Genomic DNA, 20738 nt, shown 5'->3' with positions numbered 1-20738 from the left:
CACCTGGTTGGTGGGCAGGAGAGCAGGCACCCCCGGCCACAAGGCTCACCGCCTCCTGGGCCCACTTGTGAATAGTGCTCCTGTGTTCACTGTTGACCAAGGTACCCCTTCCACACCCACTCATACCTGGGGTTCCCTAGGGTCCCACGCCTCCTAGGGTCCCTCTGTAGCCTCCACTCACAACTAGAAGCTGAATGACCTTGGTTCTTCCAAATGACCTTTGGAATGACCGATTGTTCTGCTTTCTTCTGAAAACTGTATGACACATTATCAGACCAAACCAGAGCTCCTGGTTTTTGGATCTGGGGATGAATTCCTTAGCACAGATGGAACCATGAATTTCTATGATCAACTGCCAGGAAGGAAATACCTCAGGTAATGCTGCTGCCTGCTGGTGATGAGGGGACAGCCAGTTCCCCATGGTCACATCTGCCTGACGATTAGACCAGGGAAGAATTTGGGCAAAACAGCAAGTCTTAAGGTTTGTTTGGAAATGATCAGGCCAAGCAAAGCCAGAGACTGGAAATTGTATTTCCAGATCTTCATTCGGATTCTTTTCTTTATGTTTCATAAAATTAAAAAGATAAAAATTCACATTTGAATTTGAATTCCCAAAATTCTTACTATTCTTTTTTTTTTTTTTTTTTTTGAGACAGGCTCTCGCTCTATTGCCTAGGCTAGAGTTCAGTGGCATGATCTTGGCTCACTGCAGCCTCAAACTCACAGGCTTAGGTGATCCTCCCACCTCAGCCTCCTCAGTAGCTGGGACTACAGGTACGTGCTACCATACCCGGCTAATTTTTTTAAAAACCTTTAGTAGAGATGAGGTCTTGCTGTGTTGCCCAGGCTCGAATAATCCACCACCTCGACCTCCCAAAGTGCTGGGATTACAGGTGTGAGCCATTGCACCCAGCCTCAAAAATTCTTACTATTCTTCTAAAGCCCTCATTGTGTAGTATCTTCTTACCTTTTCCCCCTTTATTCAAAATATTCCAAACCTCTGCCCCTGGAACTGCCTTGTGTCTTTTTTTTTTTTTTTTTTTTTTTTGAGACAGAGTTTCGCTCTTGTTGCCCAGGGTGGAGTGTAATGGCATGATCTCCGCTCACCGCAACCTCCACCTCCCGGGTTCAAATGATTCTCCTGCCTCGGCCTCCTGAATAGCTGGGATTACAGGCATGTGCCACCACGCCCAGATAATTTTGTATTTTTAGGGGGGTTCTCCATGTTGGCCAGGCTGGTCTCGAACTCCTGACTTCAGGTGATCTGCCTGCCTCAGCCTCCCAAAGTGCTGGGATTACAGGCATGAGCCACTGCGCCCGGCTGCCTTGTGTCTTTTTAAAAGACGAGGCTGCGGTGTCCTTATCATTTCATGGCTATGTTGATTTCTGTGTAATTGGAGGTCTTGAATTTTCATTCTTAACATTGTCCTCTGGGTGGTGGCCCCAGACGGCTCTGATGGCAGCAGGCACATGTCCAAGCCAGCTCTCCGGCCCACATCAGGTCCCTGGCTTGATACAGGGCAGCGTCTTCCCATTCCACAAGCACTCGGACTCTGCTCAGACACGGTGGGACTCTCCATCCCGGTCCTTGGCGTTCTGATGGGGTCGGCTTCCTGGGGCTCCTGGAACAAATGTTCACGCATTGGGCAGCTGAAAGCAACAGCAGCTGATTCTCTCGCGTCCTGGAGGTCAGAAGTCCAAGATCGAGGTGTCAGTAGGGCAACCCTGTCTCTCAAGGCTCCCAGCGAGGGTCCTACCTGCCTCTTCCAGCTTCCGGTGGCCCCAGGTGTCCCTTGGCATATGGCAGCATCACTCCGGTCTCTGCTCCATCTCACATGAACTTCTCCTCTGGGCCTGTGTCTCAAGTCTCCCTCTGCCTTTCTCTGATAAGGACACCAGTCACTGGATATGGGACATGCCCTAATCTCATATAATCTCATCTCAAAATCCGTAACTTAATTACATCGGCAAAGGTCCTTTTTCTACATCCATGGATTCAGCCAACTGCGGATTGAAAATATGAGGAAAAAAAATAACTGTACCACAATGAAAAATAATAGAAATTTAAAAAATACTGTATAACAACTAGTTACGTAGCACTTACACTGTATTAGGTATCGTAAGTAACCTCGACGTGATTTAAAGTGTGTGGGAGGAGGATTATAAGTCATGCTGCTATAAAGATACATGCCCACGTATGTTTATTGCGGCACTATTCACAATAGCAAAGACTTGGAACCAACCCAAATGTCCATCAATGATAGACTGGATTAAGAAAATGTGGCACATATACACCACAGAATACTATGCAGCCATAAAAAAGGATGAGTTCACGTCCTTTCTAGGGACGTGGATGAAGCTGGAAACCATCATTCTCAGCAAACTATTGCAAGGACAAAAAAACCAACACCGCATGTTCTCACTTATAGGTAGGAATTGAACAATGAGAACACTTGGACACAGGAAGGGGAACATCACACACCGGGGCCTGTCATGGGTTGAGGGGAGTGGGGAGGGATAGCATTAGGAGATATACCTAATGTAAATGACGAGTTAATGGGTGCAGCACACCAACATGGCACATGTATACATATGTAACAAACCTGCACGTTGTGCACATGTACCCTAGAACTTAAAGTATAATAAAAAATAAAGAAAAATAAAGTGTGTGGGAGGATGTGCATAGGTTATGTGCATAGGGTATATGCAAATACTACGCATACATCAGGGACTTGAGCAACTGTGGCCTTTGGTATCCTTAGGGGCCTTGGAACCCATCCCTCAGGGACAGCAAGGGATGACTGTAGCCACTCCTGCTTCCTCCCCTCTCCTATCCCCTGCTAACAGCTAATCTGCTTTCCGTCTCTACAGATTTGCCTGTTCTGTATATAGCCTCTAAAAGGAATCATGTACTATGTGGCTTCTTGTGTCTGACTTCTTTCACTTACATAATGTTTTCGAGGCTTATGCAAATAATGTTTTTCAGGTTTATGCAAATTGTAACATGTATAAGAACTTCACTCGTTTTAAGGCTGAGTAATGGCCACATTTTGTTTATCTGTGCATCTGCTGATGGGCATTTGGGTGGTTCCCACCTTTTGGCTACTGCGAATAATGCTGAACGTTGGAGTACACAACTCTGTGTGGACATATGTTTTCATTTCTCTTGGGTGCATACTTGGATATTGTGTTTATCACACCATGAGAGATTCCAGGATCTCCATGCCTTGGGTTACAGGCACATGGAAACTTGCTTTTTTTTTTTTTTTTTTTTTCAGAGCCATCCCCAGTGCAGGACATGCTGTTGACTTCCATGAGACAAACACCTACTTGGAAATCAGGTTTTTTCTGTACCTTTTGAAGGAGCAGGAATTTCCCAGCATTTCCTGGACAAAGACAGAGGTGAGTGTCGGATACGGAGTGGAGTTCAGAGATGGAGATTCATCCCTGTATGTGACAGGGATGGGGATTTACCAAGAGAGGACAGTGCCCAGCCCGAGCCTGGGAGTTTGGTTGTGGGGTTGGCAGAACTCGTCTGAGATGTGCCATTCTGGTGTGTCCTGGATCAAAATTTGGGGCAGGCTGGGGTGGCTTCAGCTGGAATCACCTGCAACCTGTCTCCTCAAGTCCCCAGTCCCTAATACCGCTGGGTAATCCCTGGGCATATCAGCCATGTAAACCTCGTACCAAAAGGCGAGGCACAGTGGAAACATTTGGAAGCCCCCAGGATAACGCGTGGAGCCTGAGGCAGCCTGGCCCAGCCTCTCAGGCCTAGATGTGCCTCTGTGGATGTTACTGTGGCATAGACATGCCTCTGCAGATGTCACTGTGACATAGGCGCACCTCTGCGGACGTCACTGTGGCACAGGCGCGCCTCTGCAGACGTCACTGTGGCATAGGCGCGCCTCTGCGGATGTCGGGGGCAGGTGGATATTTGCGTCCCATTGAAACCTGTCCGCGCTTGTCAGAGGATGACTAGAAGCAGACCCAGGAGGAGCTTCAGAACTGCACGGGGCAGGTGCAGCCTGGGGGTGGCACGGACCATGGAACACAAGAGGCATCCAGGAGGCAGATGCAGCAGATAGAGGCCACGTGCCTCACCGCCTGTGAAATGCAGGGAGAGGAGGATGTTTATGTCACTGAGCCCACTGGGCACAGCATGGAAGTATGTGACATCCATGGTTGACACTAGGAAGACAGCACTCGAGTTAGGCCTGTGAAGGGCGGATCGTGACCTTGGGCTTTTGTGCAAAGATGACCCTCCTGTGCGTGGCCGTGTCCTCCAATGCATTGACATTTAGCATAATGTTTTTAACGTCCATCCATGTTGTAGCCTTTGAAAAAATCCAGGTGTCTGCAGGAGGTGTTAGTCCAGGGACACCGCGAATGATGCTTGTTCACTAGCAGAATGTGACCCTGGGAGGAAGAAGGTGTACAAAGTGTGTGAGCTCTGGGAGGGAAGAGATATCTCGTTGAGAGAATCCCAAGGGTGTCAGAGGCTTGGAGATCATCCAGTAAGGAAACGAAGGCACAAGCGTCGATGTGGCCGTCTCTGGGTCCTAGGACAGGGCCTGTCCCCCCTGCCAAGGTGGTGCTGGCTCTTGGCTGCCTGCCATCTTCCCTGCCTCACTGACCCAGAAAGGCAAAGGTACAGAGAGAGTGTCTCCTCCTTTCAGACAGTGAGGCTGGGCATCGTCAGGTTCCACACCAACATGGAGCCCCTCTCCATCAAGGCTTGGCCAGCAAAGGCCTGCGGTGGAGAAAGGTACTGCAAATTGTGGAGCCAGTGCAAGGCAGTGGCCCCGACGTGTGGGCATGAGGGGCATTTCCCTCCCTTTTTCATACCTCCTTAGGGTCTGCTTGTCACAGTGTGGCCCTGGGACTGCCTTCATGGGCATCGTAGGAAAGCCACACGGCAAGGCCCAGGCTGACCATCTAATCGGAGGACAGTACCCCATGCTTCCTGCAGACCCCTGGCGGGCATGTGGCACCCCAGTGAGGGGAAGAAGGGGCCATGCCCCGACGGGTGCCGAGGCCCACCTCCCGTGCTCTCCCTTCCCGTGGGGGCCTCCGCGCAGCAGCTCCCAGTGCCTCTTTGCAGCAGAATCCCACGCATTGCACCTTTCTTGAGTCCCCTCCCTTCTTTCTTGGGTACTTGCATGGTCTGGCAGTGGCCCTGACAACTGGGCACGGGGGCCTATTCCACCTGGATCTGCTTAGGGCTAGATGGTCATCAGTGATGCACACTGACCCTTTTTTGTAAGTGTTGCTGTCTCTGGGTAACTTATTTTTGTGGGGTCTCGTTCTGATACCTCGGATGTCACTGTGGCACAGGTGCGCCTATGCGGACGTCACTGTGGCACAGGCGCGCCTCTGCGGACGTCACTGTGGCATAGGCGCGCCTCTGCGGACATCACTGTGGCACAAGCGCGCTTCTGCAGATGTCGGGGGCAGGTGGGTATTTGCGTTCCGTTGAAACCTGTCTGTGCTTGTCAGAGGATGACCAGAAGCAGACCCAGGAGCAGCTTCGGAACTGCACGGGGCAGGTGCAGCCTGGGGGTGGCATGGACCACGGAACACAAGAGGCATCCAGGAGGCAGATGCAGCAGATAGAGGCCGCGTGCCTCACCGCCTGTGAAATGCAGGGAGAGGAGGATGTTTATGTCACTGAGCCACTCAGGGAGCAGAGTTTCCGAGTCAGTTTAGACAGGACTCACTCCCGTGGTGGCTCTGGGGCCACGTTCTCCTGTGCCTGGTCACTGCAGGGGAGGGCTGTGGCATCCCTCCGTCTGCAGCCATGGCAGCGGGAGAGCCGCATCAGGAGAACTCAGTGACTCCAACAACGCAGTGTCCTGGGCCTGGGGAAGTCCGCCGCAGACCTGTGCTGCAGAACACGGAGGTGGCATGTTTGAGAAGGGACTAGACCTGGGCGGCCGTTAGGTTCGGCCCCACTTTGACAGGTGTGGCTCGAGGAATCCAGTGCCAGCAGCTGGGGCAGTGCAGGCAGGAGGAGCTGGGCCTCTCACTCCCGGCAGGGCCCTGGCACTCCTGTTGCTGCTGCTGAATCCGTGTGTTCTGTTCTCTCAGAAGAGGCTTCCAGTCCTTTTCCCCTGGGATTGGGGTCTCCCAGTCTCAGTCTGCAGTGGGAAACCCAGTAAGAGGCGCCCCCCGCACCGCCCCACTTTCCAGATCCTTTCTCCATCAGTACCAGGGGCTGCAGCAGCGGTGCCCAAATCGCCCTCAACCTCCCTTTCTGCTCTCCCAACTCCCGGGGTGTGTCCCTCCAGGGTTCCCCAGCCTCTGGGCACCCAGGCTCTCCACAGCGGCTCTCGGTGCCTCTGGACTGGTCCTGAGTGTGTCCCAGCAGCCTCTGGCTTTTGAGGCAATGCTTTCCTGACAATACATCTGTGGGTTGAGTGGGTGGAAACTGAATCGCCAACTTATGTTTATTTTCTTTTTTGCTTTTGGAATTTTTTTTTCCTGAGGTGAAATTCACATAACATAAAACTAACCATTTCAAAATGAAGAATTCAGCAGCAATTAGTACTTACACAAGGTTGTCCAGCCACCATCTCTACCTACTTGTAGCACATTTCCCTCACCCCAAGAGGAAACACCAAGCTGGGCATGCCCACCCCAAGCTGGGCATGGTGGTGCGTGCCTGTGGTGCCAGCTAGTCAGGTCCCATCTGCTCGGGAGGCTGAGGCAGGAGGATCACTTGAGCCCAGGAGGTCGAAGTTGCAGTGAGCTGTGATCATGCCACTGCACTCCAGCCTGGGCGACAGAGCGAGACCCTGTCTCTAAAAACAAAAACAAAAGGAAACCCTGAGCCCGTGAAACAAAAGGAAACCCTGACCCCATGAACAGTCTCTCCCCATTCTGCCTGCCCACAGTCCCTAGCTGCCGCTCATCTGCTTTCTGTCCATAGATCACCTATTCTGGGTGTTTCATGTACGTGGAGTTGTATAACATGTGGCCTTTTGTGCCTGGTTTCTTGCTCTAAGCATAATGTTTTCAAGGTTCATCTACGTTGCCACGTGTATTACTGCTTCAGGACTTTTTTTTGCTTTTTTGTTTTTGAGATGGAGTCTTGCTCTGTCACCCAGGCTGGAGTGCAATGGCACAATCTCGGCTCACTGCATCCTCCACCTCCCGGGTTCAAGCAATTCTCCTGCCTCAGCCTCCTGAGTAGCAGGGATTACAGGCATCCGCCACCACGCCTGGCTAATTTTTTTATATTTTTAGTAGAGATGGGATTTCACCATGTTGGCCAGGCTGGTCTCAAACTCCTGACCTCAAGTGATCTGCCTGCCTCTGTCTTCCAAAGTGCTAAGATTACAGGCGCAAGCCACTGCACCTGGCCAGGATGTTTTAAGAATGAATAATATTCATGTGTATGAATAGACCACACTTTGTTTATCCATCCATCTGTTGATGGACACCTGGGTTGCTTCCATCTTTTAGTGACTATAAATAATGATGCTATGAGCATATGTGTACCAGTTTTTGTTTGAGTACCAGTTTTCAGTTCTTTTGGGTGTATACCTAGGAGCGGAATTGCTGGATCATACGGTAATTCTATGTTTAACTTTTTAAGGAGCAACCAAACTGTTATTCATAGCAGCTGCACCATTTTTCATTCCCACCAGCAATGTATGAGCGTCCTAATTTCTCCACATCCTCACCAACTCTTGTTATTTTCAGTTTTCTTTTTTTAAATTGTAGTTACCCTAGAGGTTGTAAAGTGGTATCTCATTGTTGTTTTGATTTGCATTTTCTTAATGACTGATGATGTCGAACATCTTTTCCGGTGCTTATTGGCCATTTGTATATCTTCTTTGGAGAAATATCTATTAAGTCCTTCGATCATTTTAAAATTGGGTTGTTCATCTTTGCTATTGACTTGTAAGAATTCTTTTATATTCCAGATGCTAGATCCTTATCAGATAGATGATTTGCAAATGTTTTCTCCCACTCTGTGGGTAGCCTTTTCACTGTCTTGATAATGCCCTTTGATGCACAGACATATTTCTCAAGTGATTTTATTCCCACCAGGCTAAACATTATCATATTTCTCATACCTCACTTTTCTGACAAAATCCTGCTGAAAACTTTAACAATATTATTGAAGTTTGGTTTGAGCCTTTCCCCCAATAAAACACACAGTCCTCAAGGCTTTAATTTAATTTAACAATTAAATACTTGAACCCCTGCACACACTCGCATGGCTAGGGGAAGAGAGGGCAATGTGAAGAGCTCTCCAATGGCACTGCCACCTAAAGGCAACGTGGCTGCATGTGACCAAATATGTCACTGGCTGTCAGGCAATAAACTGGTCCAGTGGTGTCACTGGGGTGGGCACAATAGTTCTAACTAACCAGAGCTGGATGCACACGAGCCTGCACACACTCTTTAGCCCACCTAATTGTTTTCTACTATAAAACTCAAGGCATATGTAAAATAGTCACAGATACCCTAACGAAGGCCCCTGTTAGGTTTATAGTGCCTTCAGGGTGGGTTGACTTCATAATGATCAACCTAGACTTCCACTCCCCCTCCCCGGGCAAAGAGCTGGCCCAGCACTCCAAATAGGGAGTTCTTTATGGCTGTTGATCTCTGCTCTGGAGATGAGCTGAGCACCAGACTGGAAGCATGAGTTGCGGGCTGCTCGGGTTAAACGGGAAGACAGCATGCTGATGGGGGCTGCCAGGAGAGCTTCATGAGGGAGCAGTTCTCTGAGTGGGAGACTTGTTACTTGCACACTGAGCCTTCAATGACTGTGATATTTCACTCCATGTCACAGGCTCCTGCGGCCTACAGAAAGGAGCTGGAGGTACCTAGTGCAGGCTGGGAGGCCTCCTTTATTGAGGTGACATGCCTGGATGCTGGCGGGGGCTGGGGGGAGTGCTGCCTCCCTGGAATAGAAGACGCCTTGGCAGCCCTGGGTGCAGGCTGGCCGGCCCTGTCTGGGCTGCCTCTCTTCATTCCATGGCTCTGCTTGTCAGAGGAGGAAGTTAGGCAGACATGAGTGGCGCCCGCCAGCCCAGGAATGTCAGGCGACCATCAGGTGATGGTCAGGCAGTTGTTAAACTGTCTCTCTGAAATGATCATCAGTTGCAGCTCAAGCCGGGGGAAGATGGTCTCCCAATAAATAAAAAAAACACCTGAAACTGGTGATCAGCAGCTTCCTGATAAGCTCTCGAGTTGGGTGAATGGGCTCAAGCGTGCGCACTAAGAGGCAAAATGGCAGATGTATGAACTTCCTCTGGGGGCGTTCAACCAGTAAAGGAAAACCACCCCTACAGAGCACGCGCACAACCTCAGTAAACTCACTACACATGCAATCATCCTCCTGAGTGCTGACCAACACTGCTGCATGGGGCTGCTGAGCAACAGCCCGCCCCGAGGGAAGAACTGAGGGAGGAGAAGAGAAAACCCCAGAGCCGTGCCAATGGATAAACCCCACGCCCAGGGCTGAGCCGTCACTTGGATCTCTCACGTGGTGCACTCAGCCCTCTTCCAAGTATACTTTAACTTCCTTTCACTCCTAATCTAAAACTTTTTCATAAACTCTCACTCCTGTTCTAAAACGTGCCTCAATCTCTCCCTCTGCCTTAAACCTATGTCTGCCCCGAATTCTTTCCTCTGAGGAGGCAAGGATGGAGTTGCGGCAGACCTGTGCAGATTTGCTGCTGGTACTCATGGACAAAGTCTGAAAAACCTCTTCCTGCCCTGGGCAAGGCAGATGGGGGCCCACCAGGCTGGCTTTGCCCACTGTCTCCGATATCATCCAACACAGTCGGCCAGGTTGTGTGGTCCTCTCATCTACATTTTCATTTGCCAACAAGATGGTGTGGGCTATGCCGTCTTTGCACAGCGATCTGATCCCAGGGACATTTGTGTGGGTGTGTGCCCAGGAGTTGCATGTCTGCAGGTTCAGATCGGGGTCAGCTTTGCTGGAGAGTGTGGCTTCCTGCCATGGCACCACAGAAGAGGGCTGGCGGATTGGTCCTGTTGTCTCTCATAGCTCTGTAGGGACACAGCGAGCCATGTGGACTGACAGCTGGACCCTTCATAAAGATGGCCTAGAAAATTAGGACACCGTCCTGTTGACAAAGCCCCTAGGCCTGCCCCCATCAGGCCTCATGGGTCCTTTCCAGGCCTAAGCCAGGGTTCTGAAATCATCTGTAATTTGAATTTATATTTCTAGGCCACATTCCCTGCATCCTTTCCAGCAAGATGTAATTCTGAGATTTTTGTCATTCCTGGGCGTTATCTTATGAGGACTGCCAAGGGATGCAATGCCATAGGAGGAAAGTTTTCTTCTAAGCTGCAAGCCAGCTCTGGCTTCTGGAGTTTCTCCTGAGGATTGCAAGACAGTAGGTCCCCTGTCCTTTAGGTCTTCTCCAGAAATACCTTAAAATAGCAAATAAAATAAGATAGAAGCAAACAAAACCTGAACTTAACAGCTGACTTGATTTCTGTGCACCGGAAGCTGTGTTTTATTCACCTTTTACAGCCCATTTTCAGGCTGACGTGTTGTCTTAGGGTATGCACATCGAGACATTTCTCACCCGTTTTTGTAACGTCTTCAAGTTGGGATCAATGCCCTTGAACTTCCAGGCCTGTGCCTGCACAAGCTGCCCCTCCCCGTGTCTTCGGAGAAGTCCTACTGTGGGGACACAGAGCGGGGGAGGCAAAGCACCGTCAGCTACCGTGACACGAAGCTTGTTGCTGGACCCGGAGAACGTGAAGGAGGGGAAGGGGGGCCCAGTACAGTCCATCCCGTGCCCCGCTCAGACCCGCTCTGCCCTCCCGTTACTTCTGGCCCATCACAGAGCCCCCTAGCTGGCCAGAATCGGCAGCATTCGAGGCCTCTTGGTGTCCGTGTCAACTCAGACCCTGGATCCAACAGCCCTGAAATGTCTGCATCCTCCCTTTTCCCAGTGTGTACTCTGACACATGTCCGTAGGTTCCTTTAGGGAGAGGTTAAAGGACTTGGCCAGGTGCAATGGCTCACACCTGTAATCCCTGCACTTTGGGAGGCTGAGGCAGGAGGATCACTTGAACCCAGGAGTCTAAGACCAGCCTGGGCAACATAGTGAGACCTTGTCTCTATGTTAAAAAAAAAAAAAAAAATTAAGGGACTCTATCAAATATACTTGCAGGGCCACTGTGGGGCTCTTTCTTAAGGAGGCCTGGGATCCTCGCGTACGGATGGGCTCTGGGGCTATGAAATTGACTGAAGATGCTTTTTCATTGCGGTGGCTGATACCAACCTTTTGTTCACCAGCTCTGTGTTTCCCTTTTAGGGATACAGGTTAAGTCACCATGCTCATCCCAAAGGGCACTGGGCCTTTCTGTCATTATAATAATCATGTCCCCTTAGCCACTGGCAGTGCAGTGCCACCCCCTGCCCTCTCCACCCTGTAGTCCTGTCATCTCTGTTGACACTCAGGAGGCAGTGGAGGACAGTATCCCTCGAGCACCCCAGATGCGCCAGTGCCCCTCTAATGCTTCAGCCAGAGGGGTCCTCTGGACCTTCCTGGGGACAATGGTCAGGGCTGCATTCTCGAATCTCACTTGGTGAAGTCGTCCGGCTTCTCCTTCCGTGGACATGGAGAAGTCGTCTGGCTTCCCCTTCCCTGGACTTGGCGAAGTTGTCCAGCTTTGCCCCTTCCGGGGCCTTCTGACCTCAATGCTTTGTCAAGGCAGTTCCAGCCTCTCCTAATTTACTGTAGGTCTTCGTGATATGAAAGCCTCCAGGAGCCATCCAGGCAGTGTAGGAAGACAGGTTTCAGGGCCTCGGGCCACTCCACCTCAGATCACAGGACAGTGATTGCACGCTGGTAAATTCTCCCCGAGTGAGCCTTCTCTCCCGGCCGCTGGTCCCACACCCTCAAGACCCCCTCCCAACATGCGGTCCTGGTTCTTGCTGTGCACATGAGCCAGACCTTACGGTCCTTTGGATGTGTATGCAATTTCCTCCTACAGCAGGTGGTTTGGGGTGGGGGCTCCCCAAGGCCAGCCACACACTCAGTGATGGACTGGAAGGGCTCATGGGACACAGCGTGTGGTTTACTCGCAGCCGAGGCCCAGTACGGTGAGAGGATACACAATAGGACCAGCAGGGGAAAGACATGGGTAGGGGCTGGGGAGGCCCACGCACAGGCCTCTGTTTTCCTACTAGGAGAGGTGTGTTAGTCCCTTCCCACACTGTTAGAAAGAAATGCCTGAGCTTGGGTGATTTATAAAGAAATGAGGCTGGCCGGGCGCAGTGGCTCACTTCTGTAATCCCAGAACTTTGGGAGGCCGAGGCAGGCGGATCACTTGAGGTCAGAAGTTCGAGACCAGCCTGGCCAACATGGTGAAACCCCATCTCTACTAAAAATATTTTTTTAAAAATTAGCTGGGCATGGTGCTGGGCACCTGTAATCTCAGCTACTAGGGAGGCTGAGGCAAGAGAATCACATGGACTTTGGAGGTGGAGGTTGCAGTGAGCTGAGATTGAGCCATTGCACTCCAGCCTGGGTGACAAGAGCGAAACTCCATCTCAAAATAAATAAATAAATAAATAAAAAGAAATGAGGTTTCATTGGCTCACGGTTCTGCAGGCTCTCAGGTACAGGAAGCATGGCAGTATTTGCTTCTGGGGAGGGCTCAGGGAGCTTGGCAGAAGGCAGAACAGGCATAGGTGTCTTACATGGCAGGAGCGGGAGAAAGAGACGACGGAGGTGCTACACACTTTTTTACACACTTTTTTTTTTTTTGGAAACAGTGTCTCTCGCACAGGCTGGAGTGCAGTGGCATGATCTCGGCTCATTGCAACCTCCACCTCCCAGGTTCAAGCAATTCTTCTGCCTCAGCCTCCCAAGTAGCTGGGATTACAGGCACCCACCACCATGCCCGGCTAATTTTGGTATTTTTAGTAGAAACAGGGTTTCACCATGTTGGCCAGGCTGGTCTTGAACTCCTGACCTCGAGTGATCTGCCCTCCTCGGCCTCCCAAAGTGCTGGGATTACAGGCATGAGCCACTGTGCTCAGCCAGTGCTACACACTTTTGAACAACCAGATCTCACGAGAACTCACTATCGGGAGAACAGCACCCAGGGGGATGGTGCCAACCCATTCATGAGAACTCTGGCCCCAATCACCTCCAAATACCTCCCACCAGGCCCCACCTCCAACCCCAGAATTACAATTTGACATGAGATTTGGTGGGAACACAGATCCAAACCATATCAAGGGGGCACGTTATCCTCCCTTCTCCAGCAACGAGAACCTCAGCCACATGAGACTCAGAATGTGGAATCTGTGTTTGTTTGTTCTCATGCTGCTGACAAAGACACACCTGAGACTGGGTAATTTATAAAGAAAAAGAGGCTTGATGGACTCACAGTTCCACGTGGCTGGGGAGGGCTCACAATCATGGTGGAAGGTGAAGGGCATGTCTTACATGGTAGAAGTCGAGAGAGAATGAGAACCAAGAGAAAGGGGAAACCCCTTGTTGAATCAGCAGATCTCTTGAGACTTATTTACTACCAAGAGAACGGTATGGGGCAAATCGCCCCCACAATTCAGTGATCTCCCACCAGGTCCCTCCCACAACATGTGGGAATTACGGGAGCTACAATTCAAGGTGAGATTTGGGTGGGGACACAGCCAAACCATATCAGAATCCCAGCCACGTCACACAGAAGCCACTGCCAGCAACCTGCATGGCTGACGAGAGCCCCTCAGTGTGGTTGTTCACCTGGATACGATTCCTCCAGATACATTGTTTTTCAGCCCATGTTTCTCATTTGATTGAAAGCCTCCCTAAAATCTAGTCACTGCACCTTCAAAAGTGCTATCAAAAAAAGGAAATTGGGGGGGCCCGCTAATGAGGTTATCTGACTTTCACCAACGGGTATTCCATCTCCAGCTTGCTGAGCACGATGGAGAGATCCCAGCCATGACTCGGTCTGGCTTTCAGAGGCTGCTTAGCCTAAACCACCAAATACGTAAGTCATGCTTTGTACAGATTCTTGACACACACAGAAAAGATGACATCAACCCATCAGGCAAGGGTACATCATGACATTGCGAAATGTACTCGCTAAAGGTTATGAAACTCAAAGGCATCTTTTTTGCATGTGATGCAAGATGGGCACACTCCCCAGAGGAGGAACAGTTTCCTTTCTCGTGACACCCTGCAAGAGGTATTTGCGTGTGATTATCTACTAATTGCAGAACAGAGCCTGAGAAAGCCGCATGGAGGGTGTGGCTGGCACGTGCGATTCTTTGCCTGATCCAGGAGAGGAAAGGTGCTGGTTACTGAGATCTCTCAGTCCTACATGCAAACGGAGACCAGCTCGATTGAGGGTTTCTCCGTAGTTTTGGGCCTAGCCTTGCTTGAAAATCTTGACAATCATCAAAACTATCTTAAGGCTGGGCATGGTGACTCATGCCTGTAATCCCAGCACTTTGGGAGGCCAAGGTGGGAGGATTGCTTGAGTCCAGGAGTTCGAGACCAGCCTGGGCAACATGGCAAAACCCTGTCTCTACAAATAGTACAAAACATTAGCTGGGCCTAGTGGTGTGCTCCTGTAGTCTCAGCTACTGGGGAGGCTGAGGTGGGAGGATCACCTGAACCCAGGAGGTCGAGGCTGCAGTGAGCTGTGGTCACACCACTGCACTCCAGCCTGGGTAACAGAGCAAGACCCTGTCTCAAAAAAGAAAAAACTATCTTAAGCAACATGAAACTCAAAGCCACCACAACATCCTAATTCTGTGTGTCTCTGAGACAATAGATAATGGCCTAATGCACGCATCTGCAAGATTGTGTAATGTTCCAAAGCATGGATGCACTATTGTTTATTTTGCCCATTTTATTGTCTTTGTAGCTATTGTCATTGGGATATTTTTTCCCATTTATAACAGTTTTTTTCCTAATATAAAGGAAGGCTGCCGGGTGTGGTGGCAGGCGCCTGTAATCCCAGCTACTCAGGAGGCTGAGGCACGAGAGTCGCTTGAACCTGGGAAGCGGAGGTTGCACTGAGCTGAGATCGTGCCACTGCACTCCAGCCTGGGTAACAGCATGAGTCTCCGACTCAAAAAAATTAAAAAAAAAATGGGGATCACCAGTGCCTCCCCTAAAATGAGGATTACCAGTGCCCCCCTTAAATGGGGATTACAATGCCTCTCTGGTGGGTGGTTGGAAGATTAGAAATACCGCGGAGAAGGCTCCTGCCCAGCACCTGGCTTGTGGCAGGCACTGGCACACAAAGTTCAACCACAGATGCATGAGAAGCCACGTTGGGAGTCACCCATGTTTGCTGCTCAGCTTCCTTTAAACCCCACGGTGAGCGATCCAGAGCTGGCCAAAAAACTCGGATTTTGCGCTTGAAGAAGAGTGAAAATCCTGATGCCACCAGCTGCCATCATGGCCTGCCACATTCGAGGTGTCGCAGGTAAACTCACCACTGCAAAACCCAGAGGTCCCTCCTCCACCCGGGCTGCGACAGAACAGCCACAGGTGTTTCTGCTCCAGTTTTTCCCATCATCGCTTCCCTCCCCAGTGAAGTGGTGGGAGTTTGGAAGACTCAGAGGAGTCCTCCTCAAAGATTAGAAATAGTAGCACGCAGAAGGCTCCTAGAGGTGTGAAGTGAATAGATCAATCCGGGTAAAGCCACAGAGCAGAAATTACAATTCCAGATCTTGGTTTGAGTTTTTCCCCTGGATCCCTTGACTCAAAGAAGCATGACCCCCTGCAGCTGGAAGAGTCCACTTTTATGCTTTGGGCCCCGGAGTGGGCTGTGTTTGCCATTCTTTCAGCCCTAGTTTAATCAACACCTGCGTTTTTCTGCCCCTGAGAGTGACTCACACATGGAAATATAAACTGGGAACTGTCTCCAGGCTCTGTGACAAGATCCAGCTCCGTCTGTAAGGGAAAGTTCTGCCCTCCCGTCCCATTTTAGCATGTTTTGGTTTTCAAGAGGTCCCTAGGGCATTTGGTTTTCATCATTTTCCAACGTCTTCCAGTGGAAAGACCAGCCAGCTCCCCATGGAGGGTGCACGTGCTCACGCTCTTGTTCCCGTCCCTGGAGTCTCGTTCCTTGTGTTTGGAAAGCTGAAGATTTCCTCTGCATTGCATGGTTTATGTCAAATATCTGTGCACATCCAAAGCAAATGGACAGCTCTGTGCATTTTAAGGTTCCCCGGTGTAACCTGAATGACCCAACTCTTGGTCGCTGGCGTGGCTGTTGTTTTCGTAAATCGTGTGAGAGGCAGAAGCAGGTTCTCAAGTGAATAAAAAAGGCTGGGTGAAGAGCATGGCCTCAGACACCTCCTACTACACGTAGATAATTGAATCGTTGCCCTATGTGGACTTTGGGTGCCGGAAGAGCACCATGCTGGTTTTTAAAAAGCTGTTTCCCTGTTCCTGGTGTGCAACTGATTTCCATGTCAAAGAAACCCTACTGGCCATCAACAGCTTTTTCCCAAGACTTCTGCTGGGGCAAACATTTCCCAGTGTTTCCTGGGCAAAGATAGAGGTAAGGTGCCAGGTACTGAGGTTGCATGTGACTTAGACAAACCCAGGGAAAGCCCGTGGAAGGGGGCTCGAGTTTGACAGGCAGTGTCAGGTGGGTGAAAGCGGAAACTTGACAACTCTTGCAGGGAGCAGGGAGCTCTGGGTGAGTTAAACTCATTCTGTTCATGTCTAGAGGTGGCATTCGTAACCTGGCCAGATGTCAGCAAGAAGATGAGACTTGCAGGTCCTCAAAGCTTGTCTAACAATTCCAGAGAAGGCCAGGTGTGGTGGGTCATGCCTATAATCTCAGCACTTTGGGAGGCCGAGGCGGGTAGATACCAGAGGTCAGGAGTTCGAGACCAGTCTAGCCAACATGGTGAAACCCCATCTCTACTAAAAATACAAAAGTTAGCCAGGCATGGTGGCGCACGCCTGTAATCCCGTAGCTACTCAGGAGGCTGAGCTGCACCATTGCACTCCAGCCTGGGCAACAAGAGTAAAACTCCGTCTCAAAAAATAAATAAATAAACCCAAACAAAAACAAACAAAGAGGAGAGCACAACACAACCGGAGTAAGGCTCCCATGATGACAGCATGGGTTTCCACACTGGACGGCTGTTGCGTGCTGCAGAGTTTGGTGTCTCATGGATTCAACCGCAGGATACAAGAGGAGGAGCTTGGAGATAATCCGGCCAACTTATTTCACAGACAAGGACACCGAGGCACAGAGTGATGGAGTCCCTTTCCGGGCACACTGAGCTAGCCTGTAGTAGGCAGGTTTGAGAGCTGAGTCTATTGCCGTGGTCCTGTCCCAGGCTTTCCTGCAGGGCCCAGCTGGTGCTGGGATGTGTTGCGTCTTCTCTCCAGCTTGCATGTTGGTCTCTTCATTGTTAATCTGAAGAAAAGGGCATTTGTCTTAAGAGGAAGAGAAAGGCCACGAATTCCCTTTCCTTTTTTTTTTTTTTTTTTTTTTTACCCAAATCTCGCTCTGTGGTCCAGGAGGCTGGAGTGCAATGGTGCGATCTTGTATCACTGCAGCCTCCACCTCCCAGGTTCAAGAGATTCCCCTGCCTCAACTTCCAAGTATCTGGGACTACAGGTGCCCACCACCATGCCTGGCTAATTTTTTGTGTTTTTAGTAGAGACAGGTTTTGCCATGTTGCTCTTTCCTTTTTTCTTGTGTCTTGGCATCCCTTTTCACAACGATGCTGAGACGTAGGTTCTGGTCCTGTGCAGGGTCCCCAGCCCACACGCAGGCCCGATGCTGTTACTGGCATCAACTTCGCCAGGCTCTGGGCCTGTCTTTGGCCGTTGGCTGCCGAGGGCCAGCAGAAGACATGTTCTGGGTACACGCAAAGGACCATGCTCAGCTGCCAAGGATTCAGAAAATAGGAAATGGGGCTTCTTATGCCACTGTATAAGAGTTCTGTTGGCAGTTGTATTTGGATAAACAGAAGTTTGAGATTCTGATGGTTTTCTGATAGTCTGACCAAGTCAAAAATTGACCCACGTTACTAACACAATCTGTATCTGTCAAGATTTAACCAGAGAAACAGAACTAGCAGGAGACATAGGATATATATGTGGGTTTATTGCAGGAAACTGGCTTCTGTGGCTGTAGGAGCTGGCTAGACACATCAGAATTCATGGCCCTGGCCGTCAGGAAAAGCAGCCTGGGAACTCCTGAGCATGAGCTGAAGCTGCTGGCTGAGGTTTCCCCATAGAAGAAAAAAATTCCTTCTGAAGCCAGCAGCTTTGGCCAGTGGTAGAGAGATGCCCCGTTCACAAAGGGCAGGGGGTGGTATGGTGGGCACCCTTCCCGGGGACACAGTTTGGTGACTGTCCGCATTCCCCCAGGCAAGCACATGCGGGGGCATGAGGATGGGGCAGATTCCAAGAAGGCCTTGGCCCCCGTCCCCCCTGGCCCTTCTGCCTGGGGCTTCTTTGTGGCTGAACCCTGCCTGGCCACACACAGCATCCTGCACTCTCCAATTTTCTTGGCTTGGAAATCTTAGAAGCGTAGTTTTCTTGTGTCCCAGTTCTTTCGACTTTTTTTGTTTGCTGGCCTGGTACTTCTCTATCTATCTGGTAAGGACACATTTTTATTTTGTTTTTAATTTCCAGTCCATCATGGGACCCACACTTTTGTAAACCACGATAAAGATGAACTACCAGAAAAATGATGAAGCACTTAGACGACATGGCAAAGTGAAGTGGCTGTCAGAGTTTCTACACAGTCGCTCTCCATTTCCACACTCAGCGAGGCCCAGAACAGTCAGTTCCCGGACTGTCCCTGGAGCACAGGCCAGGCACCCCAGATGATTAACTGAGGGGTTCCATGAGTATTTCCTGAGCACTGTATGCTGAGCACTGTTGTAGCCCATGGAACTAAACTTAGTACCCAATAGTTACTTTTTCTAATCCTCTCTCTCCTTCCACCCTCCACCTTCAAGTAGGCCCCAGTGTCTATTTTCCCCCTCTTTGTGTCCATGTGCCCTCATTTAGCTCCCACTTATAAGTGAAAATGTGCAGCATTTGCTTTTCTGTTCCTGAGTTAGTTTGCTAAGGATAATGGCCTCCAGCTCCACCCATGTTTCTGCAAGGAACATGATCTCATTCTTTTTTATGGCTGCATAGTATTCCATAGTGTATATGTAACACATGTTCTTTATCCAGTCTACCACTGATGGGCATTGAGGTTGATTCCATGTCTTTGCTATTGTGAATAGTGCTGCAATGGACATATGCGTGTGTGTGTCTTTATGGTAGAACGATGTATATTCCTTTGGATATATACCCAGTAATGGGATTGCTGGGTTGACTGGTAGTTCTGTTTTTAGCTCTTCGAGGAATTGCCACGCTGCTTTCCATAATGACTGAACTCATTTACATTCCCACCAACAGGGTATAAGTGTTCCCCTTTCTCCACAACCTCACCAGCACCTGTTATTTTTTGACTTTTCAATAACGGCTGTTCTGACTGGCGTGAGATGGTACCTCATTGTGGTTTTGATTTGTGTTTCTCTAATGATCAGTGATGTTGAGCTTTTTTTCATATGCTTGTTGGCCACATGTATGTCTTCTTTTGAAAAGTGTCTGGAACTTTGCTTTTAATGAGGGATACAGACAATAAATTAACATAATAAGTAAATTAAACAATACTTTGGAGGGCGGTGCATCCTAAGGAAAAACTAAAGCAGAGAAGAGGGATACAAATGATGAGTTGGTTTCTTTTTTCCTGTTGGATGGGGGTGTTGCCATCAGGGATGAAAACAAATGAAGTAAACCCATCTATTGAAAGGAATTCACGGTTGTCCTTATCAGTGAATACATTTTTTTTTTTTTTGAGACGGAGTCTTGCTCTGTCCCCTAGGCTGGAGTACAGTGACACGATCTCAGCTCACTGCAAACTCTGCCTCCCAGGTTCAAGTGATTCTCCTGCCTCAGCCTCCCGAGTAGCTGGAATTACAGGTGCCCGCCATGACAACTAATTTTTGTATTTTTAGTAGAGACAGGGTTTCACCATATTGGCCAGCCTGGTCTGGAACTCCTGACCTCAAGTGATCCGCCCATCTCGACCTCCCAAAGTGCTGGGATAACAGACATAAGCCACCTGCCCGGCCACATTTTTATTTTAACAAGATGTTCTTATCAACAAACACACAAAGATGCACACGAGATGAGAATTTCTGAACCAACCATTGATACACACAGGGAAGACTTCAGGGCAGGTTAACATGTGGGGCTAGGAGAAATCTCTCAGCATTTGCAGGGGAGAGCTTGGGCAGGCCCAGGAGGAATTTCTGAAAGGAGCCGGGAGGAGAGAACAAGAGGACGAGACAAAAGATAATGGAAAAGATGAATGGTTTTTAGAAAGCCAGGGACCCGCCACCCATGAAGTTTAACAGGAGGAAGAAGTTTCTCACTGGGCTCATTTTCCCAGTTACCTCGGCAGGAGGAGGCGTGGAAGGAGGGCACCAGAGTCCCATACACTTCACACAGTGCAGACAAGCTGGGAAATCAGTAATCTTGTCCCAATTAGCAACTCTTTAGCAACAATAACGTGCTCACTGGTTTAGCTCAGTGGACTGGGTGTTCAACTGTGAAAGAGAAGAACAAAATTAAGGAATGCGCACAAAAGGCTGGTGAGAGAGTGTCAAGGCTGTCTAAAAGCTGCAGTGAAATTAGTACTTTCTGGCTTGCAAGGTGAAAAAGATTCCACGA

Source organism: Hylobates moloch, unplaced genomic scaffold (assembly GCF_009828535.3).
Source record: "Hylobates moloch isolate HMO894 unplaced genomic scaffold, HMol_V3 SCAFFOLD_15, whole genome shotgun sequence".
In the NCBI taxonomy this organism is placed as follows: domain Eukaryota; kingdom Metazoa; phylum Chordata; class Mammalia; order Primates; family Hylobatidae; genus Hylobates; species Hylobates moloch.
Note: the sequence above shows the minus strand (reverse complement) of the source record.